Below are 12,347 nucleotides of genomic sequence, written 5' to 3' on the forward strand. Positions count from 1 at the left end.
ATCCTATCTATATATATATATATATATATATATATATATATATATATATATATTGATGATTATTCAAAGCAATTATGTGACATCATGACAATGATTAAATAAGAAAAAGTGACATCGTGATAATGGTGAATTCCACAATTAATTTAGACAGACCCGAGTTCCCTGAAAAAAAAAAAGAAAAAAAAGAAAAAAAAAAGAAAAAAGAAAAAAGAAGACAGACCCAAGAAAAGATCTATTGATTTGTTTAATGCTATATACAGACTGGCTCAAGCTATTTGGGGCCAAAGGTGATATTTTAAAAGGAGTTTTTTCATTTATTTATTATTTAAATGTCTATTAAATACTAATAATTTTTTATTTAAAATTTATTTTTCTTATATTTTGATGTTCTTATTAAGAATTTTTATATTACAATCTATTTGAACATCATTATAATTATTTTTTATTCTCAACTTCCTGTTGTATCATTTCATTATATGCTAACAACTTTTTTATATAAATTTCTTGTTTACTTGTGATTAGTGAACTAAAGTTTTTTGTCATAACTGGTTAATTTCTAGTAACAAATTTATTTAGAGATCTTTTTTTTTTAATTTTAAATTCAATTAATTATTTTTTAATTATGTTGAGCCTAAAACAATTTAGGGTGGTTAGTGTCACAAATATGTTTTAAGGATAAAAAAAATCATAATATTTTTAAAATTTATATATAATAATTACTTTTTTCTAGGTTAGCCAGTGGTCAAGCAGGAAAATAAGTGTTATTCAAAGAAGCTGAAAAAGAAAAAAATTAATTAATTTTTTAAATGACAGAATATGATTTTAAATTTTTTAAAATTATATATATAGAAAGAGAGAAATATGTGATTAGCTTAGAATTAACTTACCTAAAACTACTTAAACTGATCTACTTAACTAACTAACTAACTGTCAAACTTCGTCAAAATCATAACTTTAATTAACTTTATTACGCTTTTCCTGATTTTCATCAAGTAAAATTTCCAAATATTTCTAAAATCAAAACAAAATATTATCTGACTTTTATGGCCGGCTTGAATTGAGAAGAGGGAGAGGAAGCAGAGTAAAGTTGGCTGAAAATTAGCTGCTCGTTGGAACCAGATAATTGAGCTTTCTTTGGTTTCCTCGCACTTGCTCCACTCCTAAAAAATTAAAAATATCTAAGTTACTGACTTTTTATTCTTTTCATGATTTTCATAACGTGAAATCTCTAAGAATTATTTAAGAAAAAAAAAATATTATCTGACCATGAAACTTATATACTGAGGCGAAGGCGAAATTTTAACAAATCAAACTGTTGAACAATTTTAGATTCTTTTCATAATGCTTTTTAGCGAATTCTATTCTTTACAATAAGTTTACTAATAAGTTGGTCGCTTTGGTTTGGTGGAGCATCCATTAAACATATGACACAACCCCTTACTACTTAGCTCATTGGTACTACCAACCAATTAAACAAGAACAATACACTGAAGTCCTGCAATTAAAACAACTGGTTCTATTATCTGTTGTATACTAAGGTTATATTAAACTTTATAATAGTAATTTTTTAGGGGTCATCGGCTTTTAAAAAAAATTGGGAAGTGGGACAATAGGTGTAGCTTCATGGTTATCTGCTAAAAGTATGTTGATATTGATTTTTTCCACTTAGAAGTAAAAATCATAGTGTGGACTGCAAAAATGCTTTAGTAGAATTTGATCATCAATACATGCAGTAGTATTGGGAGGAAAACTCTACTCTCCTTGATTGTAGTGTTCTACTTTGGCCCACTTCTAGTTCCAGGGAAGATTATCCCATTGAGCGAGGTAAACTCTATGCACTTTCGTGCTCCTTTTTATTTTTGTGTTCACCTCCATGACCCATTTCCCGGAAAGATTATCTGATGGGGCATCTATTCTCAAACATGTGAGACAGTGCATGTGTGGATTCTAATCTCGTGAGAGATTACATCACTTGACCAGTTTACAAATAGAGAAAATAGAAGACACATATTGTCATCATGTGAGCGTTTTTTTTTTTTTTTTTTTTTTTTTTTGGGGCTGAATGAAAAAAAGAGGGTCTCCGGTGTGAGCTCATCGACCCCATACCACACGATGACAATTGATAATACCACGTGTACCACACGGGCCTTGCTGGTGCTATCGCTCAAACCAATCATCTCTAGGTGTTGGGATAAGGACTCCTACCATCAAAACATACCCCTGTGTGGTGTCATCACTAGAGTGTGTGACTAGGAAAAAATTTCAATTTATTTTGCTTTTCTATAATATAATATAGAGGCCATTATAAGGAATGGTCAGCATAATTTGATTTTTTTTTTTTTTTTGGATATAAGAAATTTGTCTCATCAAACCATTTCATTTTCTATCCTTATATAAGACACCTAGAAAAAAGTAACATAGCTACGATTTAAGTTCACGAGGGAGAAATTTATAACTATCATACATGTATCAAGAGCTATCGTCTGCTTCTGATAATAACTTTTTATCATTAGACCAAGATACTAATCGGTTTTTGGTGTAGGCGGGGATTGAATTCTAAATATCTTATTCAACCATCAGAGACTTTACTAGTTGAGGAACCCACATACATGCATTTTTATATACTCACAAACATATGTAAATTTATACGAGCTTACACGAACAAGCACAACACATGCATTATAATTTTTATATATAATATTTAAGGCCAATTTATATAATAAAATACCACTCATGAGAATATGAAGCAGTATTTTTAATGTTAGCAAACTCATAAAAATATAGTATATCTATTATATAGTATATAAAAGAGTAAGTTGTATTGTATTTTCTTAGTCAAAATTCCTCTTATAATTCTCAATAATGATTTTTAATAATTCCATGATCATCAATACAGTTTATATCCATTTTTGTTAGACTCATAAAATGATTAAATTATTACAATTTTTAACCATATAGTAATCATTTGTGCGTCTAAACTTTTAAAGAAAAGAATATCATTTTTTTAAGTTTATATAATTAGTTCTGTAAGCACACGATTTGCGTTAAACCGCAGTTGAGTTGGGTTCGCACGTAAATGGGCCCATACAATATCATTTGTAGAGAGTGGGATCGAAAGGCTAAGTCATGTTTACCCGGCTGTGGTTTTGTTAAGATATTTATGCATGGTTCCAATATATTTGCCTCTGAAGCCCTTTCTCCTTTCAGTGGGACTGGAGGAGCCCCCCCTTTTAGGTTACATATTTTTTCTTTTATACTCGCATGCGTTCAATTTCCTTCGTCCACGTGTAGGGTCGAACTTTTCAAGACTGATACTTGTCCCATCAGTCTCAGACCTAAGTCATTGAGAGTTGTTGATAAAGTTAATGGATAAGGCTCTGTTATGCGCAGAGATATGCATGGGGAAGGTGGCAAAGGAAGCCTCTCTTAGATATTTTAGATTTCCCCTTCGAGCACGCCCCTTTACCTTTCTGCCCTTTTTCTTGGGTCAGCCGAGGACTGCACTGTCCTCGGCTGCTTCTCCGGGCCAATTGGGCCACACTATTCTTGAACTCTGGCCATGACCTTTTTAGGCTTGGGCCTTTGGACCCTTCATCAGCAAACGGGCCTGGCCCGTCGATTATCGGACCCCACAATAGCCCCTCAAAACCCTGCTGTCCGGCCTCTTGGTTGGAGAGGGGGGTTTTGGTAACTCCGAGCCTTCATTACTGCTCATTTAATTCGGCCCTTAATCAACGTTGGCGACTCTTCACCTCCCCGAGGAACGCGCCGGTTTACAAGATGTTTCCCTCGGTTTACGCGTGATGCGCTTATACCGTTTGGTTATCCGTAGCACGCCTTTAATTTCTTCCTTTTACGAGACCTCCCAAATCTTACGGTTACTGATAACGTGGGGGAACGAAACGGATGCGCATTTATTCTCAGATTTCCTTGGGGATCAGAACGTGTTACGTGCCCTTGTCTTACTCCCTTATATAAAGAGAGAAAACCAGAGGTGATTCTTTCATATCTGAATCCCTTAGGCCCTTCTTATAGTTCATTCCTTCCGTCTGGTTATTCCTTATCCAATAATACATCCACCATAGTAGTCGGCCATGGATGAATCCTTCCTTTTCCAGAAACGCCATGCCCTAATAAAACTTGAGATGGCTCGGTCGGGGCAAGGATGGCGAAGACTCAAGATGTGCCTCCCCCCTCTTTTAGTCAAAATCCGAAGCAGGGACTCGTCACACCCCACTTCCGGTGTGACTGAGTCGAAAACCTCCCTTGTCATCTCCATTCGCTCTTTCATGAGCATACCTAATATGGCTCCCCCTTTCCCTCTTTTGCTCCTTTTACTTTCTTTTCATTGCTTCCCTCTTCTTCTCCTCCTTCCTACTCATGTCCTCCATCTTCTTTTTCCCTTGCTTTCTTCAGCAACAAGAGCTTGCTGAAGTGCTTCCATGTGTTCCAATTCTTCTTCCTTGTCCTTTATTTTTTTTTAAAAAGGTTCGTCTCCTGATATGAGTAGCACTGAGGCAGAGATTGGAAAAGCTTTGAAGGCGAGTTTAAAAGGCAGCTGATTATTTACTTATCTGTACTGCGGATGCTAGTGTTATTTTGACAGTTCATTTTTTGTATAGGCTTGTTTAAGCCCTTCTTTGTACGTTGTAACAATTTTCCATATCAATAAAAGTTACTATTCATTTATTTTACATGTTCTATTTTCATGTTTTATAAGTTTACACACGCTGCTCGGCACAATAATATAGCATTTGAATTAATGGTAACTAAGGCTGAAATATTTGCTAATAAAAAGACGCAACCACAACTTTAATAAAGTTATTAATATTCGACATAACAATCCGACCAGTGAGAGACGAGGCTTACCTTAAATTAGCCGAGATGGGGGCTAAGTGCTAGATAAGGTGTAAGAAGTAACTGTCCGAGGATATGTCACCTTCCCAATGAGTAGTTTCCTTGGGCTAACGATCATCAGGCCATTTCGTCATCTCCTGAGCATACTGGCCTTAACCTTTTCCAGTATTTGAGCCGAGAAACTTCTCCATCCGAGCAGTTGATCTCCCAAAAGGCTTGAGTCCGAGGACTCCGTAGCGCCTAGGTTCTGCCTTAAACTTAGATTTTTTCAGTACTTGGTTTCCCCATAGGTTTGGGTCCGAGGACCATACAAGGCCTAGGTTCTGTCCAAGATTCTTTGAGCTTAGTTTCTCCTCTTCCTCAGGTATTTCACGAGGTGCCGAGCAGCAAGTTGTCCTCGGCAACAGTTATTCTTCGGTGGGGGCCATTGTCCCTGGGCTTCCATGCAGAACAGGCCTGGACCGCGAATTTACTTGGCCCATAACTTTAAGGGTATTTACGTAGTTTATGGTTACGTGGTGCTTTCTGGCGTCCCAATGTTCGAGGTGCACCTTCCAGAGACTCCTTTAATCCCCTGGTTACAGGTGGCCTTGGAGATTGAGCCTAAGCCATCTTGTCCGTAGCGTTCCTTGGGGCGCTGCATGCATTAAATGCCACCACCTTATTTCTTTAAATAAACAGATAGGAGAGAAAGTTACTTCACCCTCGCATCAACTCTTTAGTTTTCTCCCAAATCACAGCTCCTATATTCAGTGCTGTCCTCCCTTAGCATAACATGTTTGAGGCGAGAGTTGGGAAGAAAGAATTCCCTTCGCCACAGGAGCGCCGCGCCCTTATGAGACTAAAAATGGTAAGGTATGGGCACAGGGAGCATAACTTCAAGAGAGTGCTCCATTTCAATCGAGGGGAAAGGAAGTCTCCCCCTCTTTTAGTCAAAATCCGAAGCAGGTTCTGTTCATGCCAGAACTTTGGTATGTCAGAAGAAAGATTTTCCGCCATCAGCGCCTCTGCTTTGCGGCAGGCGTATATTTAGAGAAAACCCCTCAACCTCCAACTCCCTGCACCTTTTCTTCAACGGTGTCAGGCTCAAGTTGGGTCTCTTTTGCTGTTTGAGTTGGGGGCATACGAAAGCATTGAGGAAGAACAAGATCTTGGAGCTGTAGCCAACCTCTCCTCTGATCTACTTCCTCAGCTTTATTTTATTCTCTTGTATCTTCCTTTCTTTTCGGTTATGTAATGAGTTTTGACGCAAACTGATTCCAGCTTTTCATTGTACGCTGTACTATTTCTTTGTTTTTGTGATAATGGAAATTTCGTTATTTGTTTTGGATGCTCCATGCGTGTGTTTCTTTGATAAAACTACTTTGTGAGTTGGTGTGCTCCATGTGTGTGTTTCTCCTCGGCAGTATTTAGAGCAAGAACTCTTGAAACACGATCCAACTAATTCTAATCTATGGACACCATCAGGTAGAATAATAATAACTCATAATAAGTTAAACTTAGGAAACTAACCGAGATGACGGTTGAACGTTCTGTAATAAGCGCGGGAGTATTGTCTGAGGACGACAAACTTTAAATAATTCATCCAAGGGCACGACCGAGCATTGCATGACTTCGGTTATGCTTTTGGAAACACGTTACTCCATTCCATACTGGTCCCTTTAGTGTTGAGGATCCGAGGGCAAACTAGAGAGTCCATGTAACACAGCTTTTCTTTTTAAGCAGTTGGTTTCCCCAGAGGCTTGGGTCCGAGGACCATACAAGGTCTTGGTTCTGTCCAAAACTTGTATGCTTCTTTTTAAGTAGTTGGTTTCCCCAGAGGCTTGGGTCCGAGGACCATGCAAGGCCTTGGTTCTGTCCAAAACTTGTATGCTTCTTTTTAAGTAGTTGGTTTCCCCAGAGGCTTGGGTCCGAGAACCATGCAAGGCCTTGGTTCTGTCCAAAACTTGTATGCTTCTTTTTAAGTAGTTGGTTTCCCCAGAGGCTTGGGTCCGAGGACCATGCAAGGCCTTGGTTCTGTCCAAAACTTGTATGCTTCTTTTTAAGTAGTTGGTTTCCCCAGAGGCTTGGGTCCGAGGACCATGCAAGGCCTTGGTTCTGTCCAAAACTTGTATTCTTCTATTCTTCCTTATTTGCTTATCTTCCGAAGGTTTAGCTCCTCGAATAAGGTGGAGGAAGCTAGCCTGATGTTTGAAGCCCCTAGGCTTGCCCATGTCGTTGACACCGTGGAACGTAGCCCCTAGTGGGAGCCTATGTTGGAATAGCAACAATGTGTCGCCGGTGATACGGGCATCCTCATAGTCCCTTGTTCGATAGAAGCTCAACCTCGCCACCGCTCGAGCTAACACGCCAGCTTTCCCACAGACGACGCCAATTGTAAGCACACGATTTGCATTAAACCGCAGTTGAGTTGGGTTCGCACGTAAATGGGCCCATACAATATCATTTGTAGAGAGTGGGATCGAAAGGCTAAGTCATGTTTACCCGGCTGTGGTTTTGTTAAGATATTTATGCATGGTTCCAATATATTTGCCTCTGAAGCCCTTTCTCCTTTCAGTGGGACTGGAGGAGCCCCCCCCTTTTAGGTTACATATTTTTTCTTTTATACTCGCATGCGTTCAATTTCCTTCGTCCACGTGTAGGGTCGAACTTTTCAAGACTGATACTTGTCCCATCAGTCTCAGACCTAAGTCATTGAGAGTTGTTGATAAAGTTAATGGATAAGGCTCTGTTAGGCGCAGAGATATGCATGGGGAAGGTGGCAAAGGAAGCCTCTCTTAGATATTTTAGATTTCCCCTTCGAGCACGCCCCTTTACCTTTCTGCCCTTTTTCTTGGGTCAGCCGAGGACTGCACTGTCCTCGGCTGCTTCTCTGGGCCAATTGGGCCACACTATTCTTGAACTCTGGCCATGACCTTTTTAGGCTTGGGCCTTTGGACCCTTCATCAGCAAACGGGCCTGGCCCGTTGATTATCGGACCCCACAAGTTCCAAATTTGATTAGTTATACATTTTTATGAAAAAAAAAAATCAAAACATAAATAATTTAAAGTTAAACTCATAACACTTTGAAAGGTAGACAATCGGTTTTATATCTTCTTCCTCTTGAATTATAATTTTTTCTTCTATATTTATTTATTTACCCTTTATTTTATAACTTGTGAACATTAGATTTTAATTTGATGTAACAGGAAACCCGCTGGACTCCCTTGGTTCCATTGTAGTTGGAACCATACAGACCCATAATTGGTTAACCACAACTAAATTAGGCCAATATAAAGTCCGAAGTTTTTGATGTTTGAATAAGATATCTAAGATTCAATTTTTACCTACACCAAAAATCGATTAGTGTCTTCTTTTGATAATAAAAAAAGATATAATTATCAGAAGCAGATACCATATATTGAAATTGTTTAAAACTTTATCCTAAAAAAAAAAAGAAAAAGAAAGAAAGAGCATATCTATTGCAGATTTTATTTTATTTTTAATTTAAATATAAATAAATAAATAATCTAATGTTATTTCAACTATACCATGTAATATTGTTCAGATAGTTGGATAAAGATTCCCTTGCAGTATTAATCTTGATTAGTTACTTTAATAAAACAAAAGCAATCCATTCACTTTGTGACCTCTACAAAGCCACTTTATCTGCCATTACCAAACAACTTTTCCTCACTATGATAATTTCTCAGCATCTTCCGCTAAAGAAGAGGTAACTGATTGATGTCCCCTTCTTGTCCTTTAGCGAATTGATCTGAAAAGAAAAGTCCTCATGATTCCTTCCTCGTCATTTTCACTTATGCTACATGGAAAAGCCAGTACTTTGTGGAAAGTTGAAAAGCTTGATCATCAATAGATATTAAATGCCGGTACTTTCGGTGGAAAATTCTACCCTCTTTCGTTTTAATGCTTTACTTTGCATTGACCCAAATCACAAAATCCACCGACCCACTAAACCCAACACATAGTTTCAAAAGAATAAATCGTAGTATATCCTAATAAATCTTAGAACCACAATTTTATACAAAAAGTACATTCAAATAAAATTTAAAACTGAAGTAAAACAATTAGAAGGAAGATAAATTAGAGAAGAGGGAAAACATTTTGTTGTGGAGATTTTTATTTCAAGGAGGGAAATAAAAGGCATAAATGTGTACAATTGGTTATAAAGCTCTAGAACCTCTTTAAACAATGCTTCTGGATACAGTTCTAAAGTTACTTTTCTTTTATCCTTAATTAATACCCCGGCTAGTTATATTCTTAAATACATTTACTCTTGACTTTGTTTTTTTGGTTTTCTTCTTTAAATGTGTCATATCATATGGGAGAAACTTTTTTTTTGAAAGAGAGTTTTAACCTATGGCGTCCACTATTGATAATAGCTCTATATTATTAGACCAAGACACTAATTATTTTTAGGTGTAGACGGAGATTGAATCCCAAATTTCTTATTCAACTATCAAAAACTTTACCAGTTAAGCTAACTGAAACTCACATATGTGATGAACTTAATTAGTGCAATATACAAATAATTTAATCCCTCATTAAAAAAACAGAAGAGAAGAAAGTGTAAGTTCGTGGTAACCAATATAAAGTTTTGATTACACTTTATTTTGCTTTTATTAAAAAAATTTTACTTGCTTTAGAGGAAACTTTTTATTTTAGTACGTGAGTGGAAATTTGACTCTACCCATTCTGCGTGGTTTTTTTTTTTTTTTTTTTGATACCATTCAGAAAGATATAGCTACAAAAAGTTTTGATTGACCATACAACAGTGAATTGAAATAGTAATTGCCAACTTAGCTAGGCTACTGACATTACCAATTACAACTCTTGGGACGTAGATAGAGTGATAGGAAACATCATTTTGAGCTAAGAAAGCCCAGTCAGTCAACAAAACTCTCTCCTTCCAGCTGGGAGGCCAAATACTATTACAGTCTACGTGGTTGAAAAGAAGGAAAAGAGTAACTTCCTTGGGCTAGCTATAAAGTCCTCTGTTTATATTATTTTTTGACCAATTATAAAGTTTTATTCATATTACTTTCTTTTTATTTATTCAAAATCAGCATACCATCATGATGAGTCACTAGTAAATGCTTTTGTGGAATCTATAAAGTTTATGATCAATAATGCACCCACTAATTAATTAATTCTCCGTAGAATATGTATATACCTGTGTTGTTTGTCGATTTTGGATCTTTGTGAGTGATGTTGCCATTATCTTGCCCTTTGGTATAAAGGTGAGACCTTTCACTACGTATAACACATGATGAAGTTATTTTATATTTGCTTTATGTGCAAAGCAATGTTTATCCATGAGATTTGGGAACTAAATTTTTTTTTTATTTAACTTATTTTTAATGGGTTCTAGTTAGCTCAATTAGTAAGGTCTTTAATGGTTAAATAAGAGATTTGGGGTTCAATCTCTGCTTACATCAACAATCAATTGATGTCTTTGTCTGACGATAAAAGAGTTATCATTAGGAGCGGACGCTATAGGTTAGAACTTGAAACTCTCAAAAAAAAAAAAATTGTATATTAATTGCTAGTAATAAATTTAGAGATCTTTTTTTTTTTTTTTTTTTTTTGTAATTCAAGTAATTATTTTTTAATTATGTTGGGCCTCAAAAAATTTAGGGTGGTCCAAATATATTTTAAGGATAAAAAAAGAATCATAATATTTTTAAAATTTATATATAATAATTACTTTTTTCCAGGTTAACTAGCGGTACCAAATAGAAGGAAAATAAGTATTATTTAGAGAAGCTGAAAAAGTAAAAAATTAATTAATTTTTTTTAAATGGCACAATATGATTTTAATATATTTTTCAATTACATATATAGCTCTTCTTTAATTGCAAAATGATCTCGATTTGTCGTGCCATTAAATTATAAAACGGTGTTGTTTAATGTAAAGGGGTAATTATTGAGCACTCTTGGAGTACCATGAATGCGTACTCTCCTCTCTCATATAACTGTGGGTGCCACTATTTAAATTTATGGTGGGACTCACAATTCATGTGAGAGGAGGGAATATACATTTATGATATTCTCAAAGTATTTAATAATTTTCCAACGTAAAGAGCCATTACATTCAAAAACAAGAAGTGGGCTTTTCGTGTTTTAAGAAAGCAGAATCATAAACAACTAGGACTATTCTACTAATAAATTTAAGAATGGGCATTGGGTATTGCCGTATTGAAATCAAAGAGAGAGTCAACAAATCATTTGTTAAAACAAAGTAAGTAGATGTGAAAGTGAGAAACTTATTCGACTATGTTAAACAAAATGGAATATAATTACTGTACACAATTTTCGTAAAAGAAGAATCACATGATCACGAAATAGTGTAACAAATTATCAATTGTATTGATTTGTATATATGTGAGTACAATCCTTTGTATGAATCTTTACAATGAAAGAGTACAATAAATTCCTCTGATTTAATCTCCAAGAAACGTTACGATCCGAAGGAGCTATGAAGCTTGATCCTGAATCGTTCTTTGATGTCTCCAAGTTGAATGAACAGTTGAATGTGCTTGATTTGATGCGAGGGCTGTTGGCTTGATCTCGAACTAGATTAAAGGAGAATCCCCACTTTGATTTGAAGAAATATGAATAGGCCTTAATGAACAATGGAATTCTTGTGAACTTTAGTGATGACTCTCTATTTTGGTAGAGTGTTAGTAGTATTTTCTCTTTAAGTGTTCTTCCTTTTCTCATATGAGAAGCCTCTATTTATAGGCACCTCAATAGTATTTAATTTGGAATTTTCTCTCAGCATTTATTGAGAGTTGAATTATGAATTTAATTTGGTATTTCATTTAATAAGAACTTTCCATATAAATCTTTTCTTCTGATGCTGCCATATGGCTTTCTTCATTTGATGTTTTCACGTGGCTTGATTTCATTTGTTGATCGTCCACATCATCAATTGGAGATCGATTTGATCACAAATATTTTATTATGAACAATCAGACGGTTGTGAATACATCATGAAATTTTGATGTCTACAATTTCTTTCTCAAAAAAAAAAAAAAAATGGAAGATAATTATGAGAGATTAAAATGACAGCCACATCGTATGTTGTCATCAACATATATAATAAAGAATTTCTCTCTAAACAGCAAACTATAATCTTAAAATTCTATGGATTTCTATTTCTTTCTAAATTCTTTATAATGTATGTTTTGTATGTATATATTAAAGTTACAATTTTATATATATATATATATATATATTTATATATTTTGATGAAAGGTTACAATTATATTTTGAAACATATTCTAAAGTTATGTTAAATTTTCTAAAATAATTTTTTTTTTTTGTTTTTGTTAGCATAAAATTTTCTATAATAACTTGAGTTTTCTAAAAGCAATTTTTTAGGGGCAATAGGCTTTAAAATTAAAAAAAAAAAAAAAAAAATCGTGGGACAAAAAATTTAGCTTCATAGTTATCCGCTGTAAAGTTTGCTAATATTGCTTTTTC

This window comes from Quercus robur, chromosome 9 (assembly GCF_932294415.1).
Source record: "Quercus robur chromosome 9, dhQueRobu3.1, whole genome shotgun sequence".
In the NCBI taxonomy this organism is placed as follows: domain Eukaryota; kingdom Viridiplantae; phylum Streptophyta; class Magnoliopsida; order Fagales; family Fagaceae; genus Quercus; species Quercus robur.